Source organism: Opisthocomus hoazin, chromosome 13 (genome assembly GCF_030867145.1).
Source record: "Opisthocomus hoazin isolate bOpiHoa1 chromosome 13, bOpiHoa1.hap1, whole genome shotgun sequence".
In the NCBI taxonomy this organism is placed as follows: Eukaryota; Metazoa; Chordata; class Aves; order Opisthocomiformes; family Opisthocomidae; genus Opisthocomus; species Opisthocomus hoazin.
Genome location: NC_134426.1, coordinates 29,260,503 through 29,276,939, shown reverse-complemented (window position 1 = coordinate 29,276,939; position 16,437 = coordinate 29,260,503).

Genomic DNA, 16,437 nt, shown 5'->3' with positions numbered 1-16,437 from the left:
CCGAGCCCTGCGGAGCCAAACGCTGGGGATGGCTGCAGGCGTGCTGCCCACGCTGGGGACCGCTGCATGGACCCCCGCCCTTGGGCCCAGCCGCGCCCAGCCAGCATCTGCCCATCTCAGCAGGGTCTCGGTTGGGGTCGGGCTCCCTCGTGGGCCGGCAGCGTGTGCGGTGCTGGCAGCCCACGGCACGGGCTGGGCGGCTGCTGCTCCCCGTCCCGAGCAGGCTGCTGTTCAACGGGCACGAGCTGACGTAGCCGGCCCTGTGCCGGCCTGGCTGGGTGGGTGGTCAGCCCAGGCGCTGCCTCCCGGCTCAGCGGTCCAGCAGCGCGTCTGCCGCCTGCATGCCCGGCACATCCCCAGGCGGGGCATCCCGCACCCTCCGCGGCCGGGCCCTGGGAGCTCGGGGGTCACACAAGGCCAGGCGCTGGCACAGGTAGTCGCTGGCCCGACAATGGAGGCATATTTGAGCTGTTACGAAGTATCCCCTTTTTCTGTGATTTATAGTGCAAAGATCAGGCCAGGAGACCCACACGGGTCCAGCACAGCCCACGGGGAGCGCTCCCGGCCGGAGCTGGTGGGGCCATTGCAGCCTGTGACGGGGCTGGCTCGGCCTTTCAGCACTTTAAAGGCTGTTTGTGTTTGATGGGCTGATGCGTATCAAATGCAATCCAGCTTCCCACTGTCGGCTCTGTCAGCCCCCTGATGCTGGCCTTTGACAGATAAAGCACCCCCTCCCCGAATTTCTGATTTCACACTGATGCACAAACATTCCTTGGCAATTTGAGCCCATTGTATTAAAGTAGTTAAATTCCTTAAGCATGTGCCTCGGAGAATACAGTGGAGATACTCATTACAGAAATACCAGTGCGGTGGCAGCGCTGGCTCTCTGGCCGTGTCAGGAGACCCATAGCAGTGACGGTTCCGTTGGACACGGAGCCAGCAGGAAAGCTCCTGCAGGCTGCAGATGCGCCCACGCCATGAGTGCAGAGACCCGAGGATGCTGCTGCGCGTACCGAAACACAGCGACGTCCTTCGCTGTCTGCGGCACGGCTGCGGAGCGCACACCCTGCCTGTGGCTGGAGCAGCAGTACTTGCGTAGCCCAGGGAGCCGGGGGTGGGCTGCCCGCTGCGGCAGGGCAGTGGGTGAAAGAGGAAGAGTTAAAAGGTCTTTTTTGCAAAGTGCCTTTGCCTTTAGCTTGGACCTCAGAGAAAGCACTCTGGCCATCTTAATTTCAGCGCATTGTGGGACTCGGCTGTTGGACCTGGTCTGGAAGCCTTTTTCCCCACCCAGGAGTGCCTACTGGGTCCAGGAGCAGCCTGGGAATCCGGAAAAAAGGTCCCAGGAAGAGAAGCAGCTTTGGCAAATGCAAGAATTTAATTGTTCTTTGCTAAGTGGGAGAGCTGGAGGGGGGCACCATTGCTGGGATCTGTTACAGTTCTGCATCTGATCTGCTAGCCCATGCCTCAGAAACTACCCCGTGTGATGTAGTCACTTGTGAGTTAAGATTTAGTTTCAAATGTCTTAAGTTATTATTGATGCTTGAAAAGGTTACATCTGCAACTCATTTTCTATGTCATTGACGTTCTTTTCTGACAAATAATTTCAGAAATATGCAGCAAAATGTTTTGGCCCACAAATGCTGCAGCTCACCAAGTGTGCAGACCACATCTTCACACATTTTGTAAGAAAAAGCTTAACTCCTCATGTGCTTTCTCAGCTCTGCCTGCCTCAGTGAGGCAGGAGGCTGACACGAAGCGCTCGCTGCTGCGCAGACCTTGCTGCTGACGCAGTCCATGCGGGTGACGTGGGGCATGGCGGAGCAGAGGCTGCGGGCGCAGGAGCAGTGCCCCCTCCATCTCTCTCCGCTGGGGCTGTGGAGGGGTGGCCACGTCCCGCTCTCCAGTGCTCGATGCATGATGGGAACCCAAGGGAAGAAAACAGGTAGGTGACCTGTTCTAGTGCCAGCCACCTCTCTGGCTCTAGCGAAACGTGGTTTGGGAAGCGAACACTCTTGGATGCCAGTTCCCTGCACGTTTGTTGACACCCAGGCTTTGAAGTGCAGGTGTTACGTGGTGTCAAGACCTGATAGAGTTTTGGACACCACACAAAAAACAAACCTGAGTGAGAGAATTCAAACATTTTGCTGGGATAGTCAGATGCTGTGTCTGCCACTGCGTCCCAGCACGCTGCCCGTGGCTGTGGCCGCGCCGCTCTGTTACTCGGATCGCAGGCGTGCTCCTGGCAGCTGTACAACGGCAGAGGGAAGTGCTTCCACTGGGCTTCCCAGCTGCTGTCACAACGTGGTAATGATTTCAGGGAGACATAATCCAGATTGTTTGAATGAGCAAGCAATAAGTGACCTTGGGTTTCTGGTTAATGCCCAGGTGTATGAAGGGGAAATAATAGAGAGTTGTCGCCTAGGAATCATCATCAAAGCCAAGCATCATTCATGTAATTTGCTTTGGAAGGTGGAACTTGTCTTTTTATTTACCAAGCACTGCTGATGCCCAAGATAACATTTTTATCAGATGGGAGATTTTAAAGTGCTGCTCAGACAGAGCTGCTGACCTTCTTCTGGTCTTATTAAATGTTACGCATTTGACACACTCTCTGCTGTTATCTGAATTACCAGCCTGGCTGAGAAAGGTGGCCGCTGCAGCGGGCTGGGTGAGGTTAGATGTCATCTGAGTGTCTCTGCTTGATGTGCCTTTGCAGGCGGAGCTCAGCGGGAACTTTGCTATTGGGATGAAAGCCGTAGCTTAACCTATGGGCAGTTTGAAATAACTTCATTGTAGAGTGGTATCCAGAGTGAAGATGGGACTCCCCAGGAACGCTTCCCTTTCCCCAGCTTGCCTTTGTTGTTGCTACTTTGGTGAATATTAAGAGGGGTTGCTGACCCTTGCAAGCCCGCGACCTCTGTATCTGAAAGGCTGGTGGAGGAGAGCCTTCTTCTCAGCCTTGCCGAGGCCGTCTTTCCCCAGTGCTTGCCTTTCTTTGCCAGTGTGACACTATGGAAATGCAAGCTATGGAAATGCCCCTTCAGAGCTGCCACCCCTGGAGCAGCTTTGGTGCGCTCCCACCATGTGTGGCTGACCGCTCTGCTTTGCATCCCTCAGGCAGGGTCATGTCTTCTCTGAGAAGGGAGTCAGCAGGCAGTCTGGCTCACATCCTGCAAGTAAGACCTGGTGGATCATGTGGCTGATAAGAAGGTCCAAAGAGTGCAGAGAAAACTTATCTGGGAAGAATGTGGGAGGAACACAGCTAAAGGCTGCACGTTCGTCTAAGGAAATTGCATGCAAAATCCTGCAGTGACTCACCTAAACGGCTTATCTGCGCAGCAGCGTCGCTGTGTGCCGTTACAGTCTGCGTGCATAGGCTGCTTGTCCATCACTTGCCATCTTCATGCCCGGTTTTTCCGTTGTAAAGGATAATACATAGAATCGCATTGTTAGTTTTGGAGAAGGCAAAGCAGGGGACCAGATTTCAATTTTACCATGCCTTTCTGTTTCAGGAGCTGTGGCACCCCGTGTGTACGTTTGGAGCTGCAGATTCTCGTTTCCCTGGGGTAGTTCTTGCTGATGCTGGGCAAGCTGCCGCCAGGGTACAACACAGCACCCAGTCTGTGCAGTTAGGCACAGCGCTTCTCCTCCTGCAGATGTGGGAGCTTGTTCCTTCTGGCGATGGGAGATTTGGGGCAGAATTTGATGAATTTATGGGCATCACAGTGGAAAAGCTCCAGTTCACTGCACAAGGAGGAAAGGGTTGTGTAACTAGATCCTGCAAAATCCACCATAATGGGGCTTGGCTGTATTGTGAGAGCCAGTGAGAACAAAGCTGCTGTTTTTTCCCTTGCAGTGGTTGGTAGCTGCTCCCACCAAAACTTTTTTCTGCAGGTTTGGTGACCCTAATCATTTAGAGTGAGCTGTGTCTAACAGTTATGGCTAAACTTACGGCATGCATAGGTTAATCAGACAGTAGGCAGGCAGTTCGGTGTGAAATCCTCTCACTGCCTGCTTTTATTTCTCTTTTCACAAGCAGGTTGAAGTTCTCCACAGAAATTAGTCTTAGGAACGCTGACGGTATCTGAGCGGAAGCCCAGCCAACACCCCTGGGAGCACAGGGCAGCCTGCCCTGAGGTCCAGGCTCACACCGTACCCGGGCTGACTCACGTCCATGTTGTGTCCCGCCGTGGATGCAGTCATCCTTGTGCCTGGGGACCGCTGCAGCCGGGGCTGTCCACATCAGCCCTCCCTCATCCCCGTGCAAACCACTCCTGAGCAGCTCTGTTGTGCAGTGCTGGCTAGGTTTTGCTTATGCATGTTCAAGCAACAGCTGGCTCCTAGATGACTCTGGAGCATGGTCCCTTCATTAGTGTCTGGCCCATCGTCATGGAGCAGCATTTGGAGAAGCCACCCTTACCTGGAACATGGTCAGAATTCATGGAAGTTAAGCACTGTTGCACATGTTTGCCTTGCTCTTGATGTGTTGGCACAAGTTTTTGTCCTGTAAATTTGGGGGCCCTGTGCTGGGGAAAGTTACGATGGCAGCTGTTAACTTTTATTAATTGTGTGAATGGCTTTTTTTTCCCTCTGAGGTATGGTATCCAGTCATTGTATTGTTTATTGCACTTAGTGGGACATTAATCAACAGCCCTGGAGGAGCCAGTGCACTCCCAACGGACTATGCCTGCTGCTTGTCATCTTAATTCCAGGTATGATGTTAATTATCATATAAACTCTGGAAGCATCCAGTTTCTGTAACACCCATCCTCACAAGCTGTAGCCTCACAGGAAGAACTTGAAATTATATCCTTTTGTTCCCCTCTTCCCACCCACTGCAGTAGGAGGTCCCACTGCTGTTCCTTTATGAAGCTAAACTTCTGGGCTGAAACCTCATGTACTCTTTTAGACCAACCTCTCAGAAAGACCAGAAGAACAGACTGCAATGCCACAGCATTGCCTCTGCCAGCCCGAGCTTGTGGGATTGATCTGGGGGGCAAAACAGACAATTTGTTTGAAACCGAGCTTTGAACCCTGCCTTGCCTTCCCCTCATATTTTGTTCCTGTTGCTGTGCCACCTTGCAGTGTTTGAGGAAGGAGTAGAAAGCTGCAGGCTTTTACCTTCCGTGACAGGATTTTGCTGTCATATATAGTATAGGGACGGCTTGTTCCAAATTTTCAAACTGCAAAGAGCTGGTGGCTGCCTGGGTGACTGCCCATGGCTTTCCAACCTACAGGCATCCGTGTGCTGCGCAGAAAGTAACTGGTCCAGTTCCAAACTGCCTGTTTTGAACGAGGAAATTTCCATTCGGAAAGTAGGACAATGCAGGTATGGAGAGAGGGGCTGCTTCTGAGCTGCAAAGTGCCTTCAGGAAAAGGAGGGATCAGAGCTGGACGTTTCCCAGGTCCGCATACGGGTGTATTGTATCAGAGCCAGACAGTTCTGCAAACGTCATGGGAAAGGCAATGAACAGTGGAGCAAATCTTTTGCCCCTCCACCCCTGCTGGTCTCACCACTAATGAAGCAGTAAGGTGTGAGTTTGACGTACCTTGCCATCAATAATCATTGCAATCTAAGACCTGTACTGATATGCCTTTGCAGTGGACTGGGAGCTGGAAGCTCTGGCTCCAAACCCTCTGCTTTAACAGTGAATTGTTTCTTTTCATGTTTTATGAGCAGGTGCTGTGAGGCAAGACAACTACTTAAAAAATTGGATCTCTTTTGGTTAACACAGCTGACTGGAGTCCCCAAAGTCCTCTTCATGACTCTGAGAAGGCATAACGTGAAGGTAGATTGTAACATAATGATAGCAGTCTGTCTTTTTCATCTGTATTTTGAATGCTTTTCTTAATGACAGTAAATATTTGTCCTTCAGCTAACAGAGGTTTCTTTTCTTAAAAATTTCTAGCATGCTGGATTACTGTAATTTAGTTCTTGTATTTGTATTTTACACTTTTATTTTTTCCACCTTACTTTTGTTCTCACTGTGCGGTGCTGAGAGTTTGACATTGTACCATCTTCTTTTCATGTGGAATCATGTCTGCAGAGTGGAAACGCACCTCCTGTTCTTGCAGCTCAAGCTGAGATCTTTCTGCAGACAGGAAGGCGTGTCACGAGCAGTATTTCAGTAGGTCCCTGCCCCATCAGGTCTTGAGATTCTTTGAACTTCTCTCCCTTTGGGGATCTGTGCTTTGCTGCCTAAGAGCTGTCGGAGGAAGATACTGTCGTCCTCTGTTTGGTGGGGATGTTCCCTAGCAGGTTTTTCCCGTGAATCCAGCTGCATTAGGAAGCGCAGTGCACAGTTCACACTGCTGAAGTGAATCTGCTCTTGGTGTTGGAGCCCTCGTGATGGACAGGAATGAGATGCTGAAGGAATTTGCAAAGAAAACCCAACTGGCTGAGTGTGCACGGTAGCAGTATAGTGGCTGCCACAAACTTTCTGCTTTGCAAATCTGTTAGCAGCCATAGGGATTTTTTTCATGTTTCATGATATTTAGGAAAGTCTTGTTTCCAAAATCTGGCGAAACATCTCCCAGGCTTCCTCCTGTACAGTATCTGTCAGCCTTTTGGTTTCAGTTGATATTAGAGACACTTGGGAATTTGTTTGAATATTATGGTGCTGAACACAGTCTGTATGTCCAGACAGACAGATATACTGTGTAAATCGTCCTTTGTGAAACCACGGGTGTTTCTGTCTGCCCTATCTGTCTTTATTTGAAGTATGGCATTTAGTGGATGCCCATAAGATAAATGTACTAATGACGGGGTATGATTTTCCAGGGAGCTGAGGGGGCTGAATTCCAGTTCTAGGCTGTTCTGTTGTCAGTCACCTCACCATCCCCTCACATTCTCTAGAAATGTCTACGTTTATCTTGTCTGAGACGGATTTAGTTTTCCAGTACTCTTGGCCCTAAAGCCTCCTCTGCATGCTGTCCTGTCCGGAGACCTCATTCAGCTGAGCTTTGGATGCTCCTTTGTCAGATGAAGAAGGTGTGCCTCTTGGTGCTGCTGCCGCCTCCCAGATCCGCCGCACCAAGGGCACGGCCTCGCAGCTGCCTGGGGGCTGGGGCCGGGCGGTGGCGCAGGGGTCTCGGTGGTGGCGGCGGGGACCCTGCGCCCTGCCCCCGAGCGAAGCCCATGCGGGCTGACGACCGACCCCCTGCAGGCGTGTGCTACCGACGGCCGGCGGGAGCGGCCAGGCCGCAGGCTGCCGTGCCAACGAGGCGCTGCGCCCTCCGCCCGCCCGCAGCTGGCAGGCGGGGCCGGAGCCGCGGGGTCTGCTGCGCCTCGGAGCCGCGCCTGGCCCGAGCGAGCGGCGGCACGGCAGGGTGGGAGGGGCTCCTGGTCTACCATTGGCTGCACGCTGGCCAATCCCCGCTGGGCCCGCCCCCGGCAGGTATATAAGGCTCAGCGCAGCGTGTGCGGGGTTTGCTCCTCGACTTCGTGCAGTCTCGGCGCTCCGTCCCGGGCCCGGCCGCTGCCCCCGGCGCCGCCGCAGGTGCCCACGCAGGTAAGCGCTCGCCGCGGACGGGAGCGCGCGGGCCGGCGCCGGGCTGCGTCGGGCGGGCCCGGTGTGCCGGGCTGGGCGGCACGGGCGGGCGCGGCGGGTCGGGGTCAGCGCTAGCGCCGCCTCACGAGGAGACGTCGGGGCGGCAGGAGAGGCCCCGCCGGTGCCGGCCCTCTGACGGGCAGCGGGCGGCTGCCGGCCTCGGCTCGCCGGGAGGGAGCTGCCCTGGCGGGGCCGGCCGGGGGGCGAGGGGCTGGGTTTGCTCGCGAGGCAGAGGAGGGGGCCGTGGGGAGGAAGGCGGATGGGGCCGGGGAGCGCTGGGGATGGAGCGGCGCGGGAGAGCCGGGTCAGAGCATGCTGAGGCCCGCGGGTCCGGTGGGTGCTGCCGGGCGTCTGGAGCTCACGCTGACGAACTGCGCAAAGTCTGTGTGGAAAGAAGGGGCAGAGATGACTCTGCCCTGGAACGTTCTTGCCCCAGTTGCTAGAAGCTTCCTGCTGATCTCTGGCCTGCGCCTCCCTCCATGTTCTCGTGACAGTTCCCCATCCCTTCAGTTTCCATAAGGCTTCTCTTTCCCAGTGGCTTTCTTTTTCTGTACTGTCAGTGAAGCGTTCAAACACACATTTCTGAGGCTGGGCAACGCTGGCATCTCTCCTGGGCTTGGTTCTGCAGTGCTTTGTCAGTCCTAGTTGCTTTGCCCCTGTTCTGGTTGGGCTCATCTTTCCCAAGTCTGAGTGAGTGGTCCTCTGGTGTTTTGCAAGCTTTGCTACCTACAGCTGTAAGTAGCTGCAGAAATATAACAAAAAAAAAAAAAACTGTGAAAGAAGTGCAGATAAATTTTGGTACAGTCTAGTAGAGGGAGGAGTGACGCTGTGTGGGTGTTCTTTAGTGCCACGTGCTCTGCCCTGGTGTGTTCCAGCAGCATGTGGCATGTGGGAGAGCCCCCACCTTGTTTCAGCCTTCACCAGCCCCAGATGGTCCCAGTGGCCAAGGCAGTGGTGGAGCAGGGCACGAGCGTGGCCACATGCCCCATTGCCCTGTGGCCAGCAGCCACTGGTCAGGGGTCTGGCGTGAGTCGTGTGCTGCTGGCAGTGCTTTGCCTGGAGCAGCCGGGACACCGATAGCCACCCTCGCTGCAGGGCATGGTGCTGGGCTGGCCGTGCTGCTGCGGGGACCCTCGCTGCCGTGGCCAGGTGGCTTCCCGGTTCTGAGCTGGGAGATGCAGCAGGTGAGCAGACAGTGCTTCCTTGCAGGATGTGTGACCCCTTCAGCCTGCACACGGGTGTTTTAGAGGAAGGGAATTAATTACAGCAACTTGATAGATTTCTTGCTTGGATGCAATGTGAGCTGTATCCTTAGTGTAAGAGGACTTGTGATCTCCTGGTGGGCTGTGCCCAGAATCAGTGTTCATTTCCCCTTGTTGAAGGTCTAAATGAGCTGGCTGGCTGTAGTGAGATCGATGTGCGCAAGAGTTTTATAGAACTAGTCACAAAGAATGCTTTATCCTACCAGACCAAATGATGTGAAAGTGAGTGTTAACTCTTAGGGCTGACCTCTGCCCTGCAGGCACTGGTGAGAGCTGGGTCTGCAGCCCTGGTGCTGCATGGAGCTGCAGCTGGCACGGGCAGAGTGGTGCGAGGGCAGTGCTGGCCTTGGCTGTGTGACCCATCTGCCTGCCCCGGGGCGGCTGCTGCCTCCCCAGAGGGTCGCGGGGGGATCGTGGTGGGGGTTTGCCCAGTTGAGGAAGCCTCTCAGTTGCAAATGAATCTTTACACTTTTCTGAACAACCAAGTACAATTTCCTGGGTATTCGCAGGCTACCTGCCTGCACTGTGTACTTAGTGATGTTTCTGTGGTGTTTTTTGCAATGAGATAACGGAAAATGCTGCTTGTACCTCAGGTTAGCTGCGTGCTTCTGGGAAGATCATTAATTCCAGGCTATAACCACAAATAAAAAATATATTGCTCCTTAGACCTCTGTTGCTTTGCCCAAATAAAAAATGGCAACGTGGAGACTTTCTTCTGGGGTGACTATGGCAGGGGAGTGTGGTGCTGAGGGAGATGGACCTGTGGTTTGACTGGGTTTCAGAGGTGGCTGGGGGCTGTGCGAATGTGGCTGGTGCCTTGATGGAGCGGGCATACTCATTGCGTTTTTTTCTAATTGGTCCTTTTATTGGAAACTACTTGCTTGGCTGGCCCTGACTTGGTTTTGCAGCCTCGTCCTTGGCTCTGTGTGCCAGCTCCCGGGGGTGGTTGGTGGGACAGCCTCCTGTGGGAGCTGGTGCCTGCAGCCAAACCTGTGTTTGGTGCTTTGCCTGTAGGACGCAGCCAGCCCTCCTCTCTGCTGGGGGTAAATGTCCCTCCTGGTGCTTGTTTTTTAATTCTGGTCATTTCTTTGTAATTTGCGGAGTAGAGGCAGGATCAATAGAGTTGCTTTGTAAATTGGTGATAGGAAGCATAATTAACAGTGTTAGGGATTTAGCTAATAGTGTTGGTTAGGAATCCTAAATAAACAAATTTGTGATGTGGCTTTTGACTGGACATTTGGCTGACTTGATCTGGTGAAGGTGGCAAGTGAGATGCTGGTCACATGTTCATGGGTGGGAATATGGATTAACCTGAAAAACGCAAACGCGTGTGAAGTGCATGTGAGATGCAGCTGGTACAGGAGGCTTTGAGACATGAGTCACCTTCAGAGCCTGTGGGCAAGGAGTTTAAAGCCTGCATGAAGTATGCAGAAGGCGTGGTTATTTATAGTGGACAAGTTGTGGACAGGGTCTTGATTTGAAGATGATCCTTGGCAGCAAGTAGGCATTTCCAGGAGGCCTTCCCTCTGAGCTCTGGGGGTGCTGGTGGCCCGGCGGCTCCTGGGAGGGCAGATGAGGAGGGTCCAGGCTGGCACGGGTGAAGCGGGGGGCTGTGACGGGGTGCTGGGCGGGCAGTCGCTTTCCCTGGCTGCAGCGGGGAGCGGAGCTCTGGCTGAGGCGGGCTTGGGGACGGCGGGGTGCGCACAGCAATCCTCCATCGCCCGGCATCGCCCCGGCCCAGAGCGCTGCAGAACGCCTGAGGTGAGCCCCGAGCTGCTGCTGTGCTGCTGGGAGGGCCGTCGGATGGTGGCCTGCTGACGGATTGCTGAGCAGCCCACAGCTGCCAAGAACCAGCTCCCTGGCGTTGCTGGACCTTGGAAAATGTTTGCGGTCCGGTGCGACGATTGTACGACAGGTCACGTAAACTGCTTTTTAACACATGTGGAAGCGGAGCAAGGGGGGACCCCGTCAGTGTTTCTGGGCTCCGCACCAGGAGCGTTGGAGCTCCCTGTCCCTGCCGCTGGTGCTCTGGAGGGGTCTCAGCCCTGTGTGCCCGGCTGGGCTCCCCGGGGGTGAGCTCGGAGCCGGCTGGTGCGCGGGGGAGCTGGGCTGCGTCCGCTCCGGCAGCCACGCTGAGGAGCCCGCCGGTCCTTCCCCGGTGTGCGCCCGGCTGCTGTGGGTGGGTGGGAGGAGGGATGGCTGCTCTGGGGGGGCTTTGGGCAGGCGAGCCTGGCGGAGGCCTCTGCCAGCGCTGGCCCTGCCGGTGGCTGGGAGAGCGGGCGGTGGCCCGGAGCTGCCCCAGCCCCGCTCGGCTCCCGCAGGCCCCTGCGCAGGGCGGGATGGGGCCGGGGGTGCTGCACCGCCGCCCGCTCAGCCGCCCAGCCCCATGGCCGTCTCCTGTCATGGAGTCTTGCTGGTGCTGGCCGCTCCACGGAGGGTGGGCAGCGCTGGGGCTGTGCCCGTCTCGCCCATTCTTTGGAGGCACGGCGGGGGCCGGCCATGGTTGCTTCCCCACCACTCCCTGCTGTGCTGGGATGTGACATTTGGCTGGTGCTGCGAGGCCACCAGGACTGTGGAGCTCTTTCTCTGCAGCTTGTTCTCCTGGGGCACAAATTCCATCTCTGAAAAGGCACTTAATAAACTGACAATGGCTTGAAAGGAGGCAGGGAAGGGAGTGACATCCCAGGGAGGCGGTGAAGAGCTGGAGGAGGAGAACCTGTGAAGAGCGCGGGCACAGAGCTTCTTGCAGAAGGGTGCTGGCTTCGCCTTCTCTGGGTGAGAGCCCCAGTGCCACCATCCTCCTGTTGCCTCTGCTCCTTCCGATTTGAAGGCAGTTAGCAGGGTGCTTGGTGCCAGTGGCTTGTAATCCCATCGTAGACCGGGAAGCAGGACCTCAGCCTCTGATTTATTTGCACACTGCAGAGCCACGGGAGGGAATGTGCTCGAGTGCTTCCTCTGACTGAAGCGGGATGGGGACTTAGGGGAATAAATAATGTGATGACACCAGGACTTAGATGCTTGTTCAGCTGCATTGATTTCATTCAAAGGGTCTCGCGGTTGTATTGATCTGGGTCTTTCTGCTACCTGCAGAGCCTGGGGAGTGGGAGGACCAGTCCCAAACACATATGAGCGCGTGTGTGTGATTTTACCAGAGCCTCTCAGCGCTTTGCACACAGCTGCTCAGCAGCTCTGGGGTGTTTGCTCAGGTGCCTGTGTAGGGGAAGAGTGTCCCCAAAGGGTTATGTAGTTAGTTGTTGCTAGCTGCCCATTATGGATGGGAGAGCAAGAACCTCTGTATCAGTTTGTATACTTCAATTTCTCCACTGTAAATGAGCCAATGCACAGGCTAACATAACAAAATTAACAACAGTAAAAAAAAAAAAAAAACAGACCACCCCTGTCTCCAGCCCAGCCCAGTCTGTTTTCTCCCCACACTCGCCCCATCCCAGAGCTACTTGCCCCTGTAATAAGGGAAGAAGCAGTCTTCATGGTCACTTACCCTCCCTGGCTCTGCCAGGCCCTGTTTGCCCCCGACCCTCCTGGCTAACCCCCTCATTCTTAACTGGGGGCTCTGCCCTTGTCTCTCAAGGGCTAAACTTGTTAAAATGAATCACATTTGGCATATCTCCCTGTGGTGCCTCTCCAGATAAAAGTGGTCCCAGCTCGCATGCTCTATTTTTGTTTTGTTTCTGTATGTGACAATTTTCTCTATACAAAACCCTCTTTTGTCAGTTTGTAGAAGAGATTATGGGGAGACAAGAGCCCGCCTTTTTTAGATCCATCTTGTGCTTTCTCATGGCTCCACAAATGGTATTGTTCATGACCAAGGAACAATGACATTTTTCTGTTCCCATATCTGATGTGATTAAAGGAGCTGCAGAGCAGAAGTTACACTGAAGATTATAATGAACAGAGGAGACCTTGCTACTGGACATGAGATGCAAGGGAAGATTTTGTCCCTGGACTTGCTTCCTATAAAATAAATCCCCTTTTTTCTAATCTGCAAAAACATCTGAAATTACGTCCTCGATAAAGACTGTAAGTGGACAAAGTGCATCCTCCACATACTCTCCTGGCCCTGGAGTGCCTGTGGGTTGGGCTCAGCGCGCGAGCAGCCACCCTTCTCCCCAGGGTGCTGCACGGCTGCGGGTGGGAAAAGTGCATTTAGATCAAACAGCATGAGGAAAAAGCTTGCCGGCAAGCTGTTAGAGAAGGGGCCATAGCCCTTTTAGGAGCACTGGAGAGGAACTTGCATTTAAGGATTTTTAGCTGAAAGGGACCTGAGACATCTGTAAAAGGGCAGGAGGTGAGAAAGCTGGCTGTTCATGGCAGGCTCAGGTTTGGCTTCCTTTCCTTGAAGTCCTTAACAGCAAGGAGGGGGATGTTGAAGAGGCTCGGAAACTGCTGAGGGGTTTTTAGCCTTGTCTCCTGAGGGAGTAGCTGTACGGGCTCTGCTGTCTGTTCTTCACCTGCTAGTGCAGGAGCCCTGTCGCCAGGCTGCAGCCGATCTGTGGGGGAAGAGGGGTGGGAGGCTTCAAGAGGGTCAGGCTGGTGGCTGTTCCAGCCTTGGTGGAGGAGTGCGTGGTGTCCCAGTGCCAGCCCTGGGCTGGGCAGTGCGTCCAGGCGGGTGCTGGGGCACATGGGGATGGCAAGCGAGGGGTGGGCTCTGGCACAGTGCGGGGGGCTCTGGAGGGCAGGGTGCAGCCAGGAGAGCTGAGCGTGGGGCAGTGCCCTGGCACTGTTGAACTGGAGATGGGGGAAGATGCGGTGGTGCATGCTCGTTGGTGGAAGGGCTGATGAGCTGAAGTCCTCTGGGGCTCTTCTCTGTGCTCCTCTTGCCTCAGAGCCCTTGGCCCTCTCTGAGGGCAGCCCCTTTGCCCTCTCTGGGCAGGAGGGCTGCATGGAGGCCAGCCTGAGTTCTGGAGGGGGAGGATTCATTTCCCACCTCCACAAGACTTGGTCATAGCCTCCCTAGTCTGCTGGGGGATGCTCAGCCTTCACACCCTTTCCCTCTCTTCCTGCAGCTTGCATTGTCACTGTTATTGATATGCAAAATGGCCCCTTTGTAGACTTCCAGGCACTTAGGCCAGAAGGGTGATAGTCTCTGGCTGTGGCTGGGTGGGACCCTGCAAGCAGACGCTTTCGGTGCGGGTGCTGGGCGCAGGCACACTGTGCAGTAGTGGGCACAGCCGGGACCACCCTCTGGGCTACCCCAGGTGCTGAGCACAGGCGTGATGAGTCCTCAGGGAACCTGCGTGGTTGGTCTTCTGAGGTACTAGACTGTCTGAAACCCAAATGTGGACAAGCAACAGCTCTTGCTGGTTATGGCAGAAGATGAGCCACCCTGGTCTGGTAACTCTGTGTGGCCGAGTCCTCCCAAGGGTAGCGAGACTTCGTGAAAGCTAGACTGGCAAAGCTCAAGCTAACTTCAAGCTTAATGTGGGCTCTTGGCAGTGAATCTCTAGGAGCCGTAAGCACAGCTGGTGGAGGGGTGGGAGCTTGCCAGCCCTGGAGGATGCTTTCCATCCAGGCTGGTTTCGGAAGCCCTACCCCTTCCTTACAAGGCGTCAGTGGCGCATGTTTCGGTGCATCTCCCTGATGTTCTCCTAGATCTTATTCTCCATGCGTAGAGCTTTCGCCTGCTGTTGGTAGCTTGGACAAATACAGTGCGCAAAATACCTGGCCAGGAACCGATCTCGTCATCTGTCCCCAGCTGGCCCTGGATTTTCACTCCAAAAGCTGGGGATTAAGCAGCAGCATGGTGAAGGACAAGCCTGTCTGGACAAGCAGTGCAGATCTGCTGCTGTGCTGAATACCTGGGGCACAGGGAGGGCTGTTCCCAGCCCAGAGGTGCGACAGGGGATGGGGAGTGGGGCTTTGAGAGCTGATGGGTGCTTCTGTTGAAGGTGGGTGAGTGCTGAGTTAGTGTGAAGAGCAGTGGCAGGTCTGTCTGTGTGGGGAGGGGGTACACAGGAGCACCTGGGTCTGCAGGCATCAGATTAGCAACACAGTCTCATACTTTATTTCAGTTTTCAGAGTTGTGGAAGAAGGGCATCTAAGGTCTTTCAGTGACTGGCATCCCTGCATGGAATTAGTCACCCTGGAGCTGGCGTCAGGAGAAGGACATGCTTTGTATTCCACTTGTGTTCTCCAGTGCACTTACTGTTTGCTGTACACATTTGCTTTTCCTTTTGATGACTTCTCTGTAGACTCTTGCACCAAAAGCGATATTTACCAATGCGTATTCGATCTACTGTGTGGTGCCGACATGCACAGCTGGAATACTGAGTTGTCTCCGTCACAAGGCATGGCTGAGTGTTGCAGGAGGCCCTGCTTGACAACAGTGTGAGCACCACTTCTGCGGACCCTGCTGACGGAGGCCGAAGAACCACTAAATCTTGTTCCCAAATGCTGTCGGCTGTGACCGTCTGTGCTGTGGTTGGGGGAGGCCCAGGGTCACTTGCCGGGTGGCTGAAGTTCCCCGCTGCTCCGTCCTTTCCTCGGGAGACGGGGTTGGTGAGAGCACAGAAATGGGGTGTCCGGCAGTGATCTGCTTGGTGTGCCGCTGTGGTCTGTGCCCACGCCACTGCTTGTGCTCTGCCCGGCATCGCTGTGAGGCCTGGGAACTGTTTGTGAAGTTTCTGCAGTGGGGGTTTGGGTGCTCGGCTCGGCTGGACTTGGTTCTTGTTCTTTTGGTGTGACTCGAAGTTGCTCTTGCTTGGTGTTTTTCTTTGGGTTCCTGGGAGCAACTTCAATGGCTGAATATTTATGAACTGGAGAAGGGTTATAACAAAAAAAAATTAAGTTTCCGATGACAGCTGCTGCTGCCGTGCTCAGTGTTGCATGGCCAGAACAGAAGGGATTTCTGTCCTGAGGTCCGTATGTTCTTACTAGGCAAAAGGAGATGTGCTGGGCAGGGTGGGGCTGCAGCAGGCGGGCTGTGGCAGCGGAGGGGACACTGTGGTGGTGGGGCACCCTCCAGCTGGGCTCGCCTCTGCACTTTGCTCAAATGCATAATTGACTGCATCAGCTGTGGCAGGGAGGAAATGTTTGTGCTCTCCCCTGGAAGGAGGAAAACAACCTATTTTGTTTCTAAAAAACAAATCCACGGCAAGCTCTTTCCGTGTGGTCCTGTATAAGCACAGGAAGGGTTAATCCTGACTTGAAGGGCAGAGGGCTGATGTTGGCCAAGCAGCACAGCACACAGCGTGTTAAACTGGAAGTTGTACAAGGAGAGAGAAAAGCTTGTCTGCCCACAAGGTGAGGCAGGAATACGATGAATCAAAGACATAGGTATTTCATAAAGCATGTGGCAGGAGGCAGCCCTTGGATTACTAGAAATAATGTGATATATTAGCCCTTGATTTGGCGGAGTCTGCCTTACACTAAAGAGGAGGAGAGTGTAAATTGTGATGATTTGTGTAGAGTTTCTGACATTATCTTGGCAAAAAAAGGACTGTCTATACAGAGAAATGCACTTGATCAAAATCGTGCATGTAAATTTTTATATGCACTTTTTTCCATGATTGGAGAGGTCTTGGATGGACATTAGGAGATCTGTATAAAATGAGGCTTCATAACAAATATAACTTGCAATCTCGGGGATGAAGGCCCCTGTATGATTT